This window comes from Saccopteryx bilineata, chromosome 3 (assembly GCF_036850765.1).
Source record: "Saccopteryx bilineata isolate mSacBil1 chromosome 3, mSacBil1_pri_phased_curated, whole genome shotgun sequence".
Classification (NCBI taxonomy): domain Eukaryota; kingdom Metazoa; phylum Chordata; class Mammalia; order Chiroptera; family Emballonuridae; genus Saccopteryx; species Saccopteryx bilineata.
The window spans coordinates 84,375,502-84,396,516 of NC_089492.1; the positions used below are offsets into that span (position 1 = coordinate 84,375,502).

At 44.4% G+C, this 21,015-nt stretch overlaps 1 protein-coding gene across 13 annotated transcripts in view; it reads right to left on the bottom strand.

Moving 5' to 3' along the window:
- Positions 1 to 2,740, bottom strand: part of DTNB (dystrobrevin beta) — a 194,158-nt gene extending 191,418 nt beyond the window's left edge. For 3 of the 13 annotated variants that reach the window (XM_066266620.1, XM_066266613.1, XM_066266607.1), the window contains exon 1: positions 2,512 to 2,739. The gene's annotated coding sequence lies outside the window, so the exon portion shown is untranslated. Of the gene's footprint in view, positions 1 to 263; positions 404 to 2,502 lie in introns of all 13 variants that reach the window. The other 10 variants (XM_066266618.1, XM_066266615.1, XM_066266617.1 and 7 more) reach the window with 7 other exon arrangements.
- Positions 2,741 to 21,015: the final 18,275 nt, after the last annotated feature.

A 21,015-nucleotide genomic window follows, 5' to 3' on the forward strand; every position in this document is an offset into this window, starting at 1 on the left:
CCCCTAAAGCCAGGCAGTACACAACCTGCTCAGCTAGACACCACAGCCCTGATGCTTGTGTAATTAGAAGTAAATTTTAAAGGGGGGGAGGTGTTTGCAAACCAGCATGAGGAACTTTCTGGGGTGATTTAAGTTTCCATATCCTGATAGGAATAGTGGTTATAAAGTATGCACATTTTCAAAACTCATCCAACTGCACATGGACATCTATTACAAGTAAACTATGCATCAATAAAGTTGATTTTAAAATAAATATAAATTACCTGGCCTGTGGTGGCGCAGTGGATAAAGCGTCAGCCTGGAATGTTAAGGTTGCCAGTTTGAAACCCTGGGCTTGCCCAGGTCAAGGCACATATGAGAGTTGATGCTTCCTGCTCCTCTCCCCCCTCACTCTCTCTCCTGTCTAAAATGAATAAAATATTTAAAATAAATATAAATTAAATACATAATTACAATACAATATCATTGGGATAACGGAGAACAAAGCACCCTAAATTATAGGACCCAAAACAAGAACTGGTCGATGCCTGCTGGATGCACTCTGGAGTACACAGTGGTAAAACTAAAGAGAAACAAACTTCGTTCTTCAAGGCTAACCATGCAATGCCAAATCTGGATTAATATGACCCTTATTTTTTATATGAAGCAACAAGGTCGTGAGGGATTTCTAGTAAGGATATAAAATGAAGGGTAACTTGGCATTCTACTGGTTCTAAGTCTAATTTTCTAAGTAGAAATCTCTCACACACAGTGGACACTCAAAAACCTTGTCAGTGCTGCTCTGACTACATAACCCCCTTCAAAGTAACCTCCACTTCTGTATGATAAAAATCCTCATAGAACTCATAAAAGGTCAAGTTTTAATTTGGCAAACAAAGTAACCTAACAGGCACTGCAACCCAAGGAATTGAAACAGCAGACCAGAGCTGGGGAGTCCAGAAACCCAACCAACGCAGAGAACAGGCAGAATTCCAGCCCATACCGAGCGGCAGCGATACATTCATTCTCTTACTACAGACCTACAATCCAAGAACCAGGATAAAAGCTTTTTTAAAAAAAATAATAATAAAGTGTCCTAGACAAAAGTACTCTTCTTCAAGTGACAGAAAAAAGAAGAGCCAGAAAGGGGTGATTTGAAGCAATGGCCCAAGGAGTTAGTTCCTGACAGCCAACCTAAAATAAAGATGTGAAAGTAGCAGGACGCCCACCAAGAAACTTCAACTCTGTCACCTTAGTTAGCCACTGCTGCTTTAAATGCCCAGACCTATGAACCTGGCCAAACAGGGAACTTTAGAAACAGGAGAAGTCCATCAGCCATCCCTAACACCAGAATGATTAAAACTGCTCTGCCTAACATACAGCAAAACCCTGCTTGGTTAATTCAGGCAATAAACATTTCTTTCAAGATCACTGTTGGGCCAGGCACTGTTCTTGTTACTGAGGATTTAGCAGTGAATAGTCAGAGCTTAATAGTTGGAAAGAAAAGGAACTTCATTTCTCTTTTCAAATTTACTTGTTTGTCTTGCCCTTTAAATGCTACACAGAAGAGCCTTTAAAAGTCAGAATCCTAAGTTTTCCCCACAAGCTTCCTTGATCCTCCTGCTTTATCCCCAAACCAAGCAATTTATGGCTCCTATTTCCCAATAGTGGGGTAATAAAACAAAAGAGACTTAGAATGAATAAGGTGTGAAACAAAATTCCATGCTGTTTTGTATTTTATACCCATACCTCCCCAAACAAATTGTTGGCACTTAAACAGCCAACTGCGGTTGTGTTTGACACTATTTTAATAGTGGCCACAGTGCTGACCTTGGTTCTCTACCTTCGGCAGCTAGCTAATCAATAAACGTTTGCTACGAATGCTGGAAGGTCTTCCTAATCCCAAGGCCTGACATAGGAATTGAACAGCCAGCATTCGTCAGCTGTATCCTCTCTCTTGCCAGCACACTTTCCTTCCAAGGGTGACACGATGCACAGGTTCACTGTTAGGCGCCTGGGGAAACAGTGTTTTGGGGTGATTTGAAACAAATTCCCTTCCCTCTGCCAGGGCCTGCCTGCCTCACCTGCCCTCTGCCAGGGCCTGCCTACTTTGCCCCCTTCAGCACCTAACGCAGAGCCTCCTCACAGCGAGCCGGGCTCCAGCAGCATCAGCCCAGCGCCCGCACCCCGGCTCCGCACCCGACGGCCACAGCGCGCTCGAGACCCCGGAGACCCCCCCTCCCCGGCCTGGGGTTCAGAGCCCAGCGGCGCCGGCCCGGGGCTCCGCTCCATCCCCTCCGATCGCCCCTCCGGGGCCGTGAGCGCGGCGCCGTCTCCCCTCGTAGCGCGCGCGGTGCAGCGGCCCCGGCTGCCCGCGCGCCGTCTCCGCCGCTCCCGGCCCTGCACCCCCGCAGGCTCCCGAGGTCCGGGCGCAGCGCGGGCTCCTTCCCATTCCTCGCGGGCGCAGTGCTTCAGCACCGCGCACCTCTCCCGCAGCCCGAGGCTGCCGCCGCGGACCCCCACCTTACTCACTTCCCTGCGGGAGCAGGGGGCGTCGAGAAGATCTCTCGCGGCCGCTGCCCCTCCGCCACCTCCGGCCCGGGGTCCGCTGCTGAGACGGCAGCGGCGCCCGCTCAGGCCCTGGTGCCGCCCCCGCGGCGAACGTTCTCAGCGCCCGGCTCGCGCCGCTTCCCCGCCCGGCACGCGCAGCGAGCCCGCCCCCAGCGCGAGGGCGCGAGGGCGCTAGGGCTCAGGGCTAGAGGCGGGCACGCGCCACAAGCGCGGGCGCGCGGGCTGGGGGTGGGGCTTCCGCCACGCAGGGGAGGGGGCGGGCAAGTAGTCGAGTTCCCGTCGAGCCCCGCCCCCTGCGGGCGGGTGCGACCCGCCCCCCAGCTCTCCGCCGGGTTCTCGCAGGGCAGAAGAAACTTGCCCCCTGCGGGCGTCTCCCGCACGCTAACGGCGGGCGGTTGAGGTGGGCTTCAGCTTTGCAGGTATCTGCCAACGCCAGCTGGATGCTCCGCCCGACGTGACTACAAGGTAAAGAATGCAAAGAACCACCCCATGAATCATTCATCCGCGCCTTGAGCACGAGATCCTCTCCTGAATGATTTCTCCAAATTAATTCAACTCAGCAGGCGTTTACTGAGCACTGACTCGGTACCTAGCGCTGTACCAGGTGCTGTGCGGGTACACCGTCACGGTCACGGTCTCTGATCTCGAGGAGCGCATAACTTAGTGGGAAAGCAGCCGTGTAAACAACCCAGTCTGGTGACCCGTACAGAGCACAGAGTCACAGTGAGATGCTGTGGAGGGCACTGGAGGAAGAGATTACTTCCGCTTGGACCACAGGGACAGGTTCCTGCAAGAGGTGGCATTTGTGTTCAGCCTTGAAGGAAGAAAAGGAAAGAGGCTTAGGAGAAAAGAGGGAGGGCGTAGGCTAAGAAAACAGCTTGGGCAGAGAACAGACGTGGCCAAGGTTTATCATCGCAGCATCAGCTTTTTTGTTTTAATATTATCCATGTTTTATAGAGTACCTTTCCAAACCATGTGAAACACAGATGATTCCAAATTAGGAAGAGCTAAGATTTTTTAATGACCCAAAGAATCATATTTTTTTAACGTTATTTAAGACGGAAAAAAGCAGTGTCTTTTAAGGACTGTTGTCTGTGAGTGCAGTGTGTTAAATCCTAAAACGAAGAGACCCAAAGCCAGTCTGCTTTGAGCCTGGTTTCTCACTGCTTCCTGGCACCTTATGATAAGGCAGATCGTGCACCTCCTGCTGCTGTCTGCCTGCCTGCCTTTAGAACATCCTCTTCCTCCTCCTCTCATTTTCCTATTTTTAAACCTGTATGGTAAGGGAAATGCTGGTAACCAACTTTGTTAAGTGACAGTAAACATTTTTCAGGAAAAGGCATCACCTTCAACACAGGAAATTCAAGACTATTTTGCATGCTTACAAGACTTTTTCACTTGTATGCTGGGCCTTGACTGTGTTCTGAATATGTTAAGGTGCTCAGAATATGGCTAAGAGACATCTTGTTGATTCATTTACCACTTTTGGGTACTAACTATGGAGGAGGCATTGAAAGGGTAAAATACTGATCTTGTTCTTTGGAGAAAATATGTGTAAATGATGTAAAATAAATATGTAAATATTGCTTTAAATATTCATCCTATTGATTGAAACCAAAGTAATTTCAATATGTGGGCCAAACTGTTATAAAACACCATTCTGAGATTTGACTACTTTAAGTACACTCTCATTAGCATTTCTGCATCTAGGTTCTGTATTTCCTCACCTCTCACGTCCTCAGAAAACTTTTTTCAGATATATGTCAATCATTCTCCCCACTCTCATTCCCAAAGTCATCAACTCCTCTTACCTACTTGTCCTATTCCTCCACCATATATTCATGTTCAAGTTTTCCTGTCCTAAATAAAAAGGAAGAAATCCCTCTGTCACTCCAGATTGTGCTGTAGTTACTGCTCCCTCTGTAAATTCTTTCACAAACACCTTAAAAGTAGTTTATCCCTGCCAACTCAAGCAGCTTTTCACTCCTCACCTCATGGCTGTGTACCTTTTGTCCCCCACCACAACACTGCACTTCTCTCAGACATTACTGGTTGTTGTTTAATCCTAAATGCCAGGGGCCATTTTGAGTCCTCCCATTTCTAGAGCTCTCGGTGGTATTTAACACTGAGCACTCCGCTCGATTTGACACCCCCTTTGCCTTCACCACATGACTCATCTGCTGACCCCTTTGACCACTGTCTCCAGGCTTCTGTCCTCAGCTTGCCTCTCACCTCATAGACTCTCCCTGAGTCATTTCAGTCACTTTGGGTCTTCATCTGCCACATAGATCAGCATCTCCTAAATGCATTATCTAGCTCAGACCACTCATCAGTGTTTGCGTACACAAAACTGCACCAGACTCATCCACCTGAAAGTCCTAGAGACACCTCAGGCTCTACATGTCTAAAACTGTTTAACATTCTTGACTTGGGGTGGTGAACACACAGTGCAATATACAGATGATGTATTATAGAATTGTATATCTGAAACCTGTCTAATTTTGTTAACCATATCACCCCAATAAATTCAATATAAATAAATAAATTTTAAAAACTGTTTCGTATTACTGTCCTCTCAGATGCCCAATTCAGAAACCTGGGAATCAGTCATCCATAATTCCTTCCTCCTTCTTCCTACCACACTCAACAATCCTGTTGATTCTCCCCATAAATAACTCTAGAATCTGTTCCTCTTAGCCCCTCTCCCCTAGACTAATGCAATAGCCTTTTATCTTGTCTCTTTCCTGAACTCTTGTTCCTTCCCACTCACATTCCATACTGCATGTCAGAAAATACTTGCAGAGCCTGACCAGGCAGTGGCGCAGTGGATAGAGCGTCAGACTAGGATGCGGAGGAGGACCCAGGTTTGTGACCCCGAGGTTGCCAGCTTGAGCATGGGCTCATCTGGTTTGAGCAAAGCTCACCAGTTTGGACCCAAGGTCGCTGGCTTGAGCAAGGGGTTACTCGGTCTGCTGTAGCCCCACGGTCAAGGCACGTGTGAGAAAGCAATCAATGAACAACTAAGGTGTTGGTTGCAACGAAAAACTGATAATTGATGTTTCTCATCTCTCTCTGTTGCTGTCTGTCTGTCCCTATCTATCCCTCTCTGTCTCTGTAAAAAAAAAAAAAAAGAAAGAAAGAAAGAAAGAAAGAAAGAAAGAAAGAAAGAAAGAAGAAAAAACTTGCAGAAATGTGCTGCCTGTGGTGTCACTGCTCAGCATGGCACACAGACCTTCCATTTATCTAGCCCTTGCCTGTCTTGTCACTTCCTACAAACAGCCCGTCCAAACTCCTGGAATGTACCTACTTTTGCTTGCCTACTTTTAGCTTTGTACTTATCTCTCTCTCTGGAATGTCATTTAAACACAAGCAAAGAATGTCCAAAATATGTGTAGCTGAAGTCCCCAGTATAATGAAACTGTTATCTAAGAATCTTTCTGGAAATAATAAGAAAGAAAATGTAGATCTAATATAATGAAAGAACCCACATATGCTTGAAGAAATGACCACAGTATGTTCAATTCTGAGTGCTAGCATCTTAAAACTATTAGACAATAATAATAATAATTTCAAAACCTCCACACAGAAAGTTCAAATTGCTTAAAAGAGTAAGAAAATTAGGCTGCAATACTCTTCATCGCTTCTGTTATTCCGGGCTGGCCTGAGTGGATGGCTTGACCATAGATTGTGGGAAGTTATGGGACTTCAAAGCGTAGGTCATAAGAAGTCTTGAATAGTCAGCTGGGTCTTTGATAACATTTGCTCTTGAAACCCTGAGCCACTCTGTAAAATATCTAACTCTTTGTGGAGAGGGTCTAAGAAGGAGAGGGGCCTAGCTGATCCTAGCTAATAGTGAAGTCATCAAAAATGCCTACATCGCCTGACCTGTGGTGGCGCAGTGGATAAAGCATTGACCTGGAAATGCTGAGGTCACCAGTTCGAAACCCTGGGCTGACCTGGTCAAGGCACATATGGGAGTTGATGCTTCCTGCTCCTCCCCACCTTCTCTGTCTCTCTCTCCTCTCTCTCTCCCTCTCTGTCTCTCTCTCCCCCTTTCTCTCTCCTCTCTAAAATGAATAAATTAAAAAAAAATTAAAAAAAAAAAAGCCTACATCAATCCAGCCATCAGCTGCATACCACTGAGTGGCCCCATTTGAAACCATATGGAGCAGAAAATCATCCAGCCAAACCCCACCCAAATTCCTGACCCCTAAGATTGTGAAATTATAATAAAAATGGTTCTTATGTAGGTCATTACTTTTTAGGATAAGTAGTTATTTACAGAGGCTGTTAACCAAAATTCCTGACATTCTCAAGAGAAGGCAATAATGATAAAGCATCTCCTGAGGACTCAAGGAAAGAAGATACAAGTTAAGGATTTTATATTCATCCATTATGCTGTTTTCAAACCTCAAGGCTATAGAAAAAAACTTTAAAAATTAAGAATTAGAAAAACTATGCATATAATAAACCCACCATAAGTACTATAGCATGAGTCAGCTAATTTTTTTCTGAAGTACTAGATAGTAAATATTTTGGTTTACAGTCCTAACTGTTCAACTCTGCCATTGTAGCACAAAGGTAGCCATAGATGGTATGTAAATGAGCTGGTAGGGCTATGTCTCAAACTGGATTTACCAAAATAGACAGCCAACTAGATTTGACCTATCAATTACTACAGTCTGCCACTCCTAGAGGAAAAGAAATAGAGAAAGATATTTCTCTCAAAAAAACACAAAGCCCGTATGATTTAAGAAAATAACATACATGATCAAGTGAGGTTTATGTACTAGTGTGCTAGAACTACCATAATAAAGTACCACAGACTGGCCTAAAGAACAGTTTTGCAGGCTAGAAGTACAAGATCAAGGTGTTGACAGTGTTGGTTTCTTCTGAGGTCTCTCTCTTTGGCTTGTAGATGGCCATCTTCTCCCTGTGTCTTCACATGGTCTTCCCTTTGTACTGTGAACATTTGTCTCCTAATCTCTTCTTATAAGGACACCAGTTAGCCTGACCAGGCGGTGGCACAGTGGATAGAGCGTCGGACTGGGATGTGGAGGACCCAGGTTCAAGACCCCAAGGTCGCCAGCTTGAGCGCGGGCTCATCTGGTTTGAGCAAAAGCTCACCATCTTGGACCCAAGGTTGCTGGCTCGAGCAAGGGGTTACTCGGTCTGCTGTAGCCCCCTGGTCAAGGCACATATGAGAAAGCAATCAATGAACAACTAAGGTGTCACAACAAAAAACTGATGATTGATGCTTCTCATCTCTCTCCGTTCCTGTCTGTCTGTTCCTATCTATCCTTTTCTCTGTCTCTGTAAAAAAGAAAAAAAAAAAAAAGGGCACCAGTTACATTGGAGTAGGGCCCCCTAATGACCTCATTTTAACTTAATTATACCTTTAAGTCCCTATTTTCCAATATAGTCACATTCTGCAGTACTGGTTAGGATTTCAACTACCTAAATGCAAAAGCTATAACTATAAAACAATTAGAAAAATATAGGTGTGTATCTCCATTACCTTGGGTTTGGCAAAGCCTTCTTAGATACAATACCACAAGCACAAATGACAAAAGAAAATAATAGACAAATTGTACTTTATCAAAATGTAAAACTTTTCTGCATTAAAGTACACCATTAAAAAAAGTACAAAGGCAGCCAACAGAATGGGAGTAAATATTTTCAAATAATACATAAGATAAAAACTTATATCCAGAATATGTAAACAACACTATAATTATAAAAACAAATAACCCAATTGAAAATGGAGAAAGGATTTGAGCAGACATTTCTTCAAGAAGATCTATATAGATGGCCACTGAGCACTTGTAAAGATGCTCAACATGATTAGCTGTTAATAATGGAATGTAAATCACTCTACAACATAACCATTAGTGGAATATAATTCAAAACACAATGAGATACCCCTTCACCTTCCCTAGGATAGGTATAATGAAAATCACAGACAATGTGTTGGTGAGAATATGGAGAAATTAAAACATTGATACACTGCAGGTAGAAATGTAAAATGGCATAGCTGCTCTGGAAAACAGCTTGGTAGTTCTTCAAAATGTTAAACATAAAGTTATATGACCAAGCAATTCTACTTTGCAGTATACACCCAAGAGAGTTGAAAATATATGCCCACACAACAACCAATGCACAAATATTCACAGAGTCTTATTCATAACAGCCAAAAGATGAAAATATCCCAAAAGTCCATCAGCAGATGAATGGATAAACAAAATGCAATAATCCACTCAAGCAATGGAATATTATTCAGCAATAAAAAAGAATGGAGTACATGCTGAAACAAGAATGAAACTCGAAAACAGTATGCCATGAAAGAAGCCAGCTACAAAAAAACACATATTATATGATTCTACATAGTACATAAAATGTCCAGATTAAGCAAATATTTATGGAAACAGAAAGTAGGTTAGTGGTTGCCATGGGCTGGTGGGGTTAAAGGGATTGAGAAAGGACTATTAATATGTATAAAGTTACTTTTTGAGTTGATGAAATTGTTCTAAAGTTGATTGTGGTGATGGTTATATAACTGTGAATATGCTAAAAACCAGTGCATTATATACTTTACATAGATGAATTAAAAGGTAGGTGAATTATATCTATAAATCTGGTTTTTTGAAAAAGGAAAACTATAAAACAATCCTGAAAGACACAAAAGTATACTTGAACAAGACATTCCTTGGTTTTGGTTAAAGTAACAGATGATAGTTCTCCTTATGTTAATTTATAAATTTAATATGATTCCTCAAAAAATATATATAAACAAGTTTTTTTATGTAGCTAGGTAAATTGATATCAAAGTTCATATGGAAAAATAAACACCCAGGAATAGTTAGTACAACACTGAAAAGGGAGAGGTCTGAGAGGTGACTAGCCCTAGCAAATATTAAAATATACCACAGAGCCTCTCAAATGAAAACAGTGGTTCTGCCACAGGAGTAGGCAGACCAGTGGAACCCAATAAAAGGTACAGATAGCAATCCAGCTACATATGAAAATCCAGTATATGATAAGTCAAATGGCTGAGGCAAAGAAGGACTTTTTTTTTTTTTTTTTTTTTTTTCATTTTTCTTAAGCTGGAAACAGGGAGAGACAGTCAGACAGACTCCCGCATGCGCCCGACCGGGATCCACCCGGCACGCCCACCAGGGGGCGATGCTCTGCCCATCCTGGGCGTCGCCATGTTGCGACCAGAGCCACTCTAGCGCCTGAGGCAGAGGCCACAGAGCCATCCCCAGCGCCCGGGCCATCTTTGCTCCAATGGAGCCTTGGCTGTGGGAGGGGAAGGGAGAGACAGAGAGGAAAGCGCGGCGGAGGGGTGGAGAAGCAAATGGGCGCTTCTCCTGTGTGCCCTGGCCGGGAATCGAACCCGGGTCCTCCGCACGCTAGGCCGACGCTCTACCGCTGAGCCAACCGGCCAGGGAAGAAGGACTTTTTAATAAATGGTGTTCGGGACAGCCACACACAGCGTCACAGTGTTGGTGAGGTTATGGGGAGACAAATATATATTTCTAAAGGGAATGAAAAATAGCACATCTCCTATGGAGGAGCATTTGGCAATATCTAATGAAACGGTTTGTAGATTTACCTCTCAACCTAGTACTCCAACTTCTAGGAATTTTCCCAAAAGATACCTCCAAATATAATATGTACTCTTGCATATGGAAGCTTCTGCATTGTACCATTATTTGTATTTGCAGAATATTGCAAACTACCTAAATACCCAAACATCGAAAACTGGTTATATCAACTATGGTCCTTACACATAACCAACTACTAGGAAGCAATAAATAGGAGTAAAGATTATCTTTATGAATTGAGAAGTACAGCTTGGTAGTTACAAAATAGTCATGGGGATGTAAAAGTACAGCAAAGGAAATACAGTCAATGATATTGTAATAACTATGCATGATGCCAGGTGCATACTGAAAATATCAGGGTGGGGGGACATTTTGTAAAGTACAGGTATATGACTGTCTAACCGCTATGCTGTATACCTGAAACTAATACAAAATAATATTGAATGTAAACTGTAACTGAAAAAGAAATGTTTTAAGGAAAAGAAAGAAGCCTGACTGGGCAGTAGCTCAGTGGATAGAGCATCTGACTGGGATGCAGAGGACCCAGGTTTGAAACCCCGAGGTTATTGGCTTGAGCACAGGCTCACCAGCTTGAGCACGGGGTCACTGGCTTGAGCATTGGATCCTAGACATGACCCCGTGGTCGCTGGCTTGAGCCCAAGGTGACTGACTTGAAGCCCAAGGTTGCTGGCTTGAGCGAGGGGTTACTTGCTCTGTTATAGTCCCCGTCCAGGCACATATGAGAAAGCAGTCAATGAACAATGAAGGTACTACAACAAAGAATTGATGCTTCTCATCTCTCTCCCTTCCTGTCTGTCTGTCCCTATCTGTCCCTCTCTCTGATTCTCTGTCTCTGTCACACACAAAAAAAGAAAAAGAAAGAATATCCTTATGAACCAATATGTAGTAGTGTACAGGGGATATTATTAAGTTATAAAAGCAAAGTGCAAAAGCAAATTTATAGTATTTTACCTTTTGCTTATTTTAGTAAAAAGAATCACAAGAAGAATAAACCAGAAAACAATGAAATTGGTTGCTCATAAGGAATTGGTTGAGGGAACAGCATGGAAACTATAGGTGAGGGAGGGACAATTCTGAGTATATCATATCCATTGGTGTAGTTTTGGTTTTTGGCCGTGTGTTAATGTTATATACATTCAAAAAATAAATTAACAAGCATTGGGAAAAAATTAAAAACCTGTAACTAGCCCTGGCCGGTTGGCTCAGTGGTAGAGCGTCGGCCTGGCGTGAGAAGTCCCGGATTCAATTCCCGGCCAGGGCACACAGGAGAAGCGCCCATCTGCTTCTCCACCCCTCCCCCTGTCCTTCCTCTCTGTCTCTCTCTTCCCCTCCCGCAGCTGAGGCTCCATTGGAGCAAAGATGGCCCGGGCGCTGGGGATGGCTCCTTGGCCTCTGCCCCAGGCGCTAGAGTGGCTCTGGTCGCAACAGAGCGATGCCCCAGAGGGGCAGAGTATCGCCCCCTGGTGGGCAGAGCGTCACCCCCTGGTGGGCGTGCCGGGTGGATCCCGGTCGGGCGCATGCGGGAGTCTGTCTGACTGTCTCTCCCCGTTTCCAGCTTCAGAAAAGTACAAAAACAAAAACAAAAAAAACCCTGTAACTAAATGCAAACAGAAACAAATAAACCCAACTGTATGTCAAATGAATGACATAACAATAATGAGGAAGGAGAAAGGAGTAAGCCAAGTACTATAATTTTGAATACAGGACTTAAATATACCTTTAGTCTAATGCAAACCATAAACTTGGGGGTTGGGGAAGGAATCAATAATAGTAAGACAAGAAACACAATGGCCAATAAACATAGTTTAAAATGTTATCATTATTTCTAATATTTACAAGTTAAATTAGCAAAATATTTGAATTAAAAATTTTTTTTTTGATATTTTTCCAAAGTGAGAAGTGGGGAGGCAGTCAGACGGACTCCCGCATGTGCCTGACCGGGATCCACCCGGCACGCCCACCAGGGGGCAATGCTTGGCCCCTCTGGAGCATTGCTCTGTTACTGCCGGAGCCATTCTAGTGCCTGAGGCAGAGGCCATGGAGCCATCCTCAGTGCCTGGGCCAACTTTGCTCCAATGGAGCCTTGGCTGTAGGGGAGGAAGAGAGAGATAGAGAGGAAGGGTGGAGAGAAATAGAGGGGGAAGGGTGAAGAAGCAGATGGTCACCTCTCCTGTGTGCCCTGACTGGGAATTGAACCTGGAACTTCCACACGCTGAGCCAAAAAATATTTGAAATTTAATATCCAGTGTTAAAGAGCTTTTTGAAGAAATGTAAACAATACAACCTTTCTGGAAGGTGATTTGGAAATACATATCAAATTCTTTTAAAAGGTTGATAACCTTTCAAAAAAACAAAACAAACAAACAAAAAAGCCTGACCAGGCAGTGGCGCAGTGGATAGAGCATCGGACTGGGATGTGGAAGACCCAGGTTCAAGACCCCAAGGTCGCCAGCTTGAGCACAGGCTCATCTGGTTTGAGCAAGGCTCACCAGCTTGAGCTCAAGGTCGCTGGCTCAAGCAAGGGGTCACTTGGTCTGCTGTAGCCCCCCAGTCAAGGCACATATGAGAAATCAATCAATGAACAACTAAGGAGCCACAGCGAAGAATTGATGTTTCTCATTTCTCCCTTCCTGTCTGTCTGTCCTTATCTGTTTCTGACTCTCTCTGTCTCTGCCACAAAACAAAAACAAAAACAAAAAATAAATAAATAAAAAGTTGCTAACCTTTGACCCAGAAATCCAAATTCTTGCAGTCTATTTCTTTTTATTTATTGATTGATTTTAGAAAAAAAGAAGATAGACAGAAACATCGAGCTGTTCCTGTATGTTCCCTGACCATGGATTGAACCAACAACCTCCACATATCAGGATGATACTCTAATCAACCGAGCTATCCAGCCAGGGTTTCTTGTGGTTTATTTTGTGACAACATTAAGTGATGTGTGATTACACTTAGGCATTAGAATTACTTCTAAAAAATAAAACTTTTTAAAAAGGCACAGGACTTTAATTAAATTATGAGCTATCCATGACATGGAAGATGCCACCAGCATTAAAATCACAGTGTAAAAGGAGGTTTCATATCTTAGAAAGTGTAAAATAGTATATGTAGTATGATTCAAATTTTGCTAAAAAATATGTGTAAGACACAAGTCTAATAGGAAAGGAGGCAAAAGCATAAGAAGACATTTTGAAGAAGACCAAACACATCGAGTAAATGTATGAAAAGATTCTCAATTTCATTACTACATGTACTCAAAAAAATGAAAGTTAAGCCTGACCAGGCGGTGGCGCAGTGGATAGAGCGTCGGACTGGGATGCGCAAGACCCAGGTTCGAGACCCCGAGGTCACCAGCTTGAGCACGGGCTCATCTGGCTTGAGCAAAAGCCCACCAGCGTGAACCCAAAGTCACTGGCTCCAGCAAGGGGTTACTCAGTCTGCTGAAGGCCGGTGGTCAAGGCACATATGAGAAAGCAATCAATGAACAACTAAGGTGTTGCAACGCGCAATGAAAAACTAATGATTGATGCTTCTCATCTCTCTCCATTCCGGTCTGTCTGTCCCTGTCTATCCCTCTCTCTGACTCATTCTCTGTCTCTGTAAAAAATAAATAAAATAAAATAAAAAAACTTTTAAAAAAATACAAGTTAATACTACACTATTATACCTGTCCTAGAAAGGCAAAAGTTTTAAAGTCTGATAATTTCAAGTGTTGGTCAGGAGGTTGAACATTTAGGACTCTTATGCACTGATACTGGGACTGTAAATTGGTGCAATCATTTTGATAATGGCTCATTAAGTTGAAATTTTGTATATTTTATATCCAACAATTTCACCCCTAAGGCACTCTCCACACCTGCACCAAGAGGCATGAATAAGCACTGGTTATACTGTAATGGCCAAATCCCAACAATAGTCCGTATGTCCAGCAAAAGAAGAATGAGCAAATAAACGTGTTTATCTCTACAATGGAGATATTAAACAACAGTGAATATTAAAGAACTACTCTTCATAACACAACATGGATAAAGTCAACCGATGTAGTTTCTGAGTAAAAAAACCCAGAGATATAGTATAGAATGATGCCATTTTTATAAAGCTTAACATCAAGTGAACGCAAACTATTTGTAAACTTACTTTTATAAAGCAAGGAAATAATAAACCCAAACTTCGAGAAAATAGTTACCCCATGCAAGGAAATGTAGGCTAGGAGAGCCCTTAGGTAAGTGACAATTATTGCCAATTTTCTATAATGTTTTATTTCTTGGTTTGTGTGTATATAATGTTACATATATTCTTTTGCATCAAGTATCCTTTGATTTATTTTAATTTTTATACTTTTTAATTACAATGAACATTCAATATTAGTTTTAAGTGTACAACATAATAATTAGATATCAAATATTATATCATATTATAAAAATATAGAGGGAAAGTGTGTGTGTGTGTGTGTGTGTGTGTGTGTGTGTTGCTCCCTGAATAAAGGACTGGAAAACTATAACCAGGATTTATATTCTGATATTATCTCTGGGTGGTAGGATTAAGAGTGATTTTAATTTTCAGGAACAAACATTTTCTAAAATCTATGCGAGTCCCATTTTCCTTCTGCAGTCTGAACATCCAGGTCTTAATTTCCATGGTTATAACTGATTCGGGGAAGAGGAACACAGTGACTCTCCAAGGTCGTTTGTGACACCATGTCTGGCCAGGTAGTGAGCTGCCAGTGTGGGGAATGGAGCTGGAGAAGGAGACACAGGCTAAGGAGGAGAATGGACCGCTGCCAGCCGCCTGTCAGTGTGGGAGCAGGAAGGTAACAACAGCGAAACAATTTAAGGAAGCTGAAAAACCATTCCTTGAAGTCAGGAATCCACTATGCTGCCCCCTGCCCCCCCCCTCAACCACCAAAAATACCCCTAGTAACGTGGATAAGAACACTGGAAACTAAATATCACAATTCCATCCTTGTATCAGATTATGATAAACTGACACCACAATGTGTGTCATTCTGTTCTCTGGCACTTACAGATGACATGATAGGACTGGAAAGTGTCCAATCGAGTAATTAAAATGACAAGTATAAAGAGTGTTCTTCACATGCTGACAAGCAAAAAAACAAACTCTGGCCTTCAGAGACAGACGAGGGCTGAGACGTGATATGCCAAAGGTGCTCCGAGTCGGAACACAGATGCAGCCTCCAGATCTCGTAATACTAGCGGGAAGGGGTAGTTGTTGGTGGCTGAAAGAGGCAGATTTGGAAGAAATAAATGGGAACTGCTATTAGGCACAATGGATAGCAATCTGGAAATCCTTTCCCCCAGAGGCTGAAACATTGATTCTCAGCCTTGTCCAAATGAAGATGGCACAGAAGACAAACATTGAGGCTCTGCATGGGGACAGGATGGCCAGAAAGAGAGGCAGAGCTGGGACAGGGGTATTCTTATTCTCTGCAATAGCTTGTGGAACAAAGAGTCTGTGACAAATGGCATAGAAAAACTTCCTGAATGAAACTAAGATTTACATCATGGACTGTAGTCATGCCCTTCAACAAAATTGTCCTTGAGCCTGACCAGGTGGTGGCGCAGTGGATAGAGCATCGGACTGGGATGCAGAGGACCCAGGTTCGAGACCCCGAGGTCACCAGCTTGAGCGCAGGCTCATCTGGTTTGAGGAAAAGCCCACCAGCTTGAACCCAAGGTCACTGGGTCCAACAAGGGGTTACTCAGTCTGCTGAAGGCCTGTGGTCAAGGCACATATGAAAAAGCAATCAATGAACAACTAAGGTGTTGCAACGTGCAATGAAAAACTAATAATTGATGCTTCTCATCTCTCTCCATTCCTGTCTGTCTGTCTCTGTCTATCCTTCTCTCTGACTCACTCTCTGTCTCTGTAAAAAACAAACAAACAAAAAACTGTCCTTGAGTGGCATTCTAGAGAGTTCCTTGAACTGGAAAGATAGCTACACTGACCCACAACAGTATTTTCTGTGTGATCACAGGAGTAACTACTGTATTTCCATACTGCAGGAAGCTCAGGAGGCCAGTGGCTAAAAGGTACCCCAAAAGACCCTCAAGAATTACCCCAATATGCCTGACCAGACGGTGACGCAGTAGATGGAGCGTCGGACTGGGATGTGGAGAACCCGGGTTTGAGACCCCGCGGTTGCCAGCTTGAGCGCAGGCTCATCTGGTTTGAGCAAGGCTCATCAGCTTGAGCCCAAGGTCACTGGCTCGAGCAAGGGGCACTTGGTCTGCTGTGGCCCCCTGGTCAAGGCACATATGAGAAAGCAATCAATGAACAACTAAGGTGCTACAACAAAGAATTGATGATGCTTCTCATCTCTCTCTTCCTGTCTATCCCTCTCTCTGACTCTCTCTGTCTCTGTCTCATACACGCACACGCACACACACACACACACACACAAGAATTACCCCAATAGGCAGCCCAGAAGCCACAGTATCCAAGGAAGGATATCTCCTAGGTGTTGCTAATTAACCAAAGGCTGATCACTTGTGTGGTATTTTCAGACACATCAAAAGAGCAACAAATCCTCAAAATTAGCAATTCCAACTGTTCTCAATCAGGCTGCATACCAATCACCTGGTACGCTTTTTAAAAAATAGCTGCCTCTGGGACCCACCCAAGATGAACGAACTTTTTAAAAGTACCCCTGAATGATTTAATGTGTACCCAAAGTGGAGAAGCATTGAGCTTCTCCATCTGTTAAAGTTAATTATTTAGAGTGCTTCTGGTAGTCGGGAGAGGGCGAAGGGCAGGGGCGAACAAGGTAGGGTGGGAGAAAGAAGACAATTCCAGCAGCTCACTAGTACCCGTATGTGTCAAACATTGTCTAGGCTGTTCCTGCAGGGGTGTGGGGTGGGGGACAGCTGCTCTGCATTCCAGAAAGTTCCCAGACAGACTTGGACACTGGAAATATAAGTCTCTCAGGTCACTGTTATCATGTGAGGAAGGAAAGAGAAGAGAGCTATGCATTCCCCTTCCTCTTCAGGGCCCCACTTCTGGGCTCCTCTCTAGAACTGGAGAGAAGGGTGCCTGAAGCCAGCAGTCTCCAGGAACAGAAAAGTGCTTTCTTGTCACTACTGCTGAGCTCCTCCACCTTTTCTTGCTTCTCAACACTTCCCTGATTCCCTTGTCTTGGGCTTAGCCTCTTCTGCTCAACGTCTCAGTACTGATGATATTCCTCATCCCAGCACTGCAGAGCTAAACCTGCAGAAGTCTGGCCCCTTTTCTTGTTCCATATCACAAAACAGCTTTTTAGGGCCTGATCACCACCATGAAGTGCTCCTCTGGGTCCACTCAGGGGCTCTGGGGCTTCACATCACATCCTAGCAAAGGTTTTTCCAGGGTGGCTTAGAACTGTTGTGTGCCTAGGACATTTCCTCCTTTTCCTCATGTTGACACATGTCCATCTCATCTAATGAAGGAGGAGCAAAGAGCCTGAACTGCAAAAAGAAAAAGAGTCACCCAGTTGCAACTGGAGGGGTCACCACAGCTATCACAAACCATGTGCAACATGGAGAAACCCAGGTCCCAGGTGTCCTGCCGGCAACTTCCTACACAGAGCTCTGGGCTTCCGATGGGGCAGCCATCCCACCTCCTTTACTTCTCACTTAGTTATGCAACCCTCGCTCTTCAATTGCTTCCAATGCAAAACCACTTCACTGTGAGCAAGGGCTCTCCAGGAACAAACTTCATCCACAGAGGCAATCTTGGGTACCCAGATGACCCACTGGGTACTGTTTGATTTGATTTGCTGAGGCTTTTTTTCCTTACTGAGGATTTTTTTTTAATTTATTTTTTCAGTTGTTCATCTGATCAATTTTTTTTTTCATAGAGACAGAGAGAGAGGGATAGGGACAGACAGAAACGGAGAGAGATGAGAAGCATCAATCATCAGTTTTTTGTTGCAACACCTTAGTTGTTCATTGATTGCTCTCTCATATGTGCCTTGACCACGGGCCTTCAGCAGACCGAGTAACCCCTTGCTCAAGCCAGCAACCTTGGGTCCAAGCTGGTGAGCTTTGCTCAAACCAGATGAGCCCACGCTCAAGCTGGCAACCTCGAGGTCTCGAACCTGGGTCCTCTGCATCCCAGTCCAATGCTCTATCCACTGCGCACCACCTGATCAGGCCATCCGATCAATATTTATTGAGTACTTTATACTGGCATGACATAAAGGATGTTGGAGGTATAGCAAAGGGAACACTATGGTGAGTAAGTAATGCTTGCTGAGGATTTTAAATACACATCTATTGCCTCACTTATTTCCCCATCCTTTTTTGTTTCCTGCCTCCATGATCTGCCCTGTAACCACACGTAAGGGCACCAAGCTAGCCAAGTGGAGACCGAGAGGCCAAGTAGAGGAAAACGGAGACCCTAGCTATCGGTCAGCCTCTACTGCCAGGCACTGAGTGAGGCCAGCTCAGACTCTCCAGTCCAGTTCAAGTTAGAGGGGTTCTTGTTTTGGTTGTTTTTGTTGTTTGTTTGTTTTTGCAAGAAACAGAGAGAGATTAAAGGGGGAGAGATGAGAAATATCAACTCATAGTTGCTTCATTTTAGTTGTTCATTGATTGCTTCTCATACGTACCTTGACCAAGGGACTCAAGCTGAACCAGTGAGCCCTTGCTTAAGACAGAGACCTTGGGCTCACGCCAGTGACCTTGGACTTCAAGCTAGCAACCTCTGGGCTCAAGCCAGTGGCCTTAGGATCATGTCGATGATCCCTTGCTCAATCCAGTGACCTTATACTCAAGCTGGTGAGTCCATGCTCAAGCCAACGAGAACCATGCTCAGGCCAGCTACCTTGGGGTTTTGAACCAGAAACTTCAGCATCCCAGGTAGATGCTCTATCCACTGTGCCACCACCAGTCAGGCTAATAATATTGTTTTAATTCACCTCAAAATTTTGGGGTGATCTATTATACAACAATAGATAGTTGCTGCCTAGAAGGGAGTTTTACCATAACAAGAATACAAAACATGCAGCGCTGGCTTCAAATTGTGCGGTGAATGAAGGCTGGAGGGTGGCAAGGAGGTTGAGTGCAGGCTGGAGGTGACAGGGGGAGACGCTGTTGGACAGAGAGCCGCCCGCCTGTGTCTTACACAGTGACAGATTCATAGCAGTGAAGGTGGTACTGCCAAGCTGTCGCCTGCAGGAACTTGAAAGATAGAAAACATACCTAATGAACTCGTGAATCTGGTTTAGAAAATTTCCAGGCAGAATGGTGAAGAGTGTCAGTAACCTTAAGGGAAAGGCAGGAGGAGCTAGCTGTTCAGCGTGCAAGCAGAATTGAGAAAAACATGGAAGGTCAGTGATGTGCTGGGTTCCTAAACAAAATGTTTCATATTCCCAGTCTCTCCACAAGAGTCTCAAAGTAAGACATGACTTCAGGTAAAGATCAAATTAAGTTGAAGGCCGAGAGTCTTTGTTAAGACCACAGGACAGTTAAGGTGGTGACTCTCTCAGTTAGGAAAAGGAGCGCCTAAGAACCTTAAGGTCAGTGCCCCACGGCTCTCCGACATGCTGTCCAAAGTGGAGGAAGGATCTCCTCTAAAATAATTGTGGGTATAGCTTTTGTTTTCTGCTCAAGTAGACAATTTTCTGATATGTAAAAAGCCAACAAACTTTTAAGGGAGTTGCAGAACAAGGACAGTTCCAAATGATAAAAGGCTTCTGGGTTCCAAACTTTCTAAGGGCAGAAAGCAGGTTGAGAAAGCCACACACACAGCCCCATTCTTCCTGACACAGAAAAGTGTCTCAGAAGCTGGAGCCAAAAGCCCTGAGGGCAAAGCTCAGAGCCAAGGAGCACAACAGAGTAAGGAGTCACAGCCAGGTGGCCCAGAGGGCCCCCGCTGCAGGAGCACGCCTTCCCTCCGCAGTGGAGGGTCTCGACAACCTGAACCCTGCACACTGCAGAGCGGCAGGCGGCCACATAGCCCCCACTCCTCCCCTTTCTGAACCGGAGTGTTTACTGAGGTCCTGGTCCTGACTCACTATCATGTGTCGGGTATATGGAGAGGGTATCATTTATCATTTTAGCTCAGCAGTCACTGGATCAAGAGGAGCCATTGAACAAACTGCTCCTAAGGAGCACACAGGCACGTGACCTGATTCAGATCACAAGACCCTGCACGTTGAGTGAGGGGAGATGACAGATGAACTTGAGGGCCCTGGGAGGAGTGAGGGTGTTTTGCATATGGGAGGGATGTGACCCATTTGTGACAGAGAAAGAACTATAGTTTCTTAGAGCAATGATCCAATGGATTATGCTTCCCAGAATAAGGACCATGTATCTCCCTCTCCCATGGACTCTGAGCTTCGCCTTGGGATTTGCTTTGGCCAATGGGACAATAACACACTTGACAAGCATTTGCACATTGGAACATTGCCCTGAGAATGCCATGTAGGAGCCTATCTGGTACCCTGGGGGAAGAAAGGCCACATCAAGGAGAAGGAAGGTGCCCTGGGTGTTGGCCAACAACTTCCAGACGTCTTGGGCCACCAGCCCTGCATACCCTGCACTGAATGAATGTTTTCAGGCAAAACCAGCAAGAGGAACCACTCAGCCAATTCACAGAATCATGGGAAATTAAAAATCATTATTAGTCTAAGAAAAAAAATTTCAGGATGGGTTTATAAGGCAGCAGAAGATTGAAAAGCCTTCTTGGAGGAGCTAGCATTTGAAGATCAGAGAGGGTGAGCACGTGGAGAGCCAGAGAAGGGTACTCATGGCATTGCGAGAGAAGGTAGGAGTGAAAACCGAAGCCTGGGGGGAGGAGGAAGGACAGGGCTTCATACTGAGTACGCCCCAGTCCACAG